Here is a 503-nt window from a genome sequence, read left to right on the forward strand (position 1 = left end):
GTTTAGACTATGAATTACCAATTCATATATATTAGTACTGATAAATTCTGAAACATCATTACCAAGTGTTCTTGAGGAAACAGAACAACTGGGATCTCACAAATTTTAGGGGGAGTTACAAATGTAGCTTCCCTGGTAGGTTCAGATGGTAAAGTGTCTGTCTGCAATGCAGGAGACCCGGTTGGGTCTGTCTACAATGCAGGACTGGGTTGGAAAGATCCCCTGGAGAAGGAAATGGCAGCTCACTCCAGTATTCTTGCCTGGAAAATCCAATGGACGGAGGAGCCTGGTGGGCTACAGTCCACAGGGTCGCAAAGAGTTGGACACAGCTGAGAGACTTCACTTTCACAAATGTAGGAATAATTTTAAAAATCATTTATTTTTAATTAAAATAGATCTGCCTTGTAATGCATCAGTTCTCTTGGAGTGTTGCTAAGAGAAATAAAAAGATGATGTATTCTGAGAGAGACTTTATCCTAAGAGTTCTAAACTGGAGGTAACTT

This window comes from Bison bison, unplaced genomic scaffold, assembly GCF_000754665.1.
Source record: "Bison bison bison isolate TAMUID 2011002044 unplaced genomic scaffold, Bison_UMD1.0 scf7180017864054, whole genome shotgun sequence".
Lineage (NCBI taxonomy): Eukaryota > Metazoa > Chordata > Mammalia > Artiodactyla > Bovidae > Bison > Bison bison.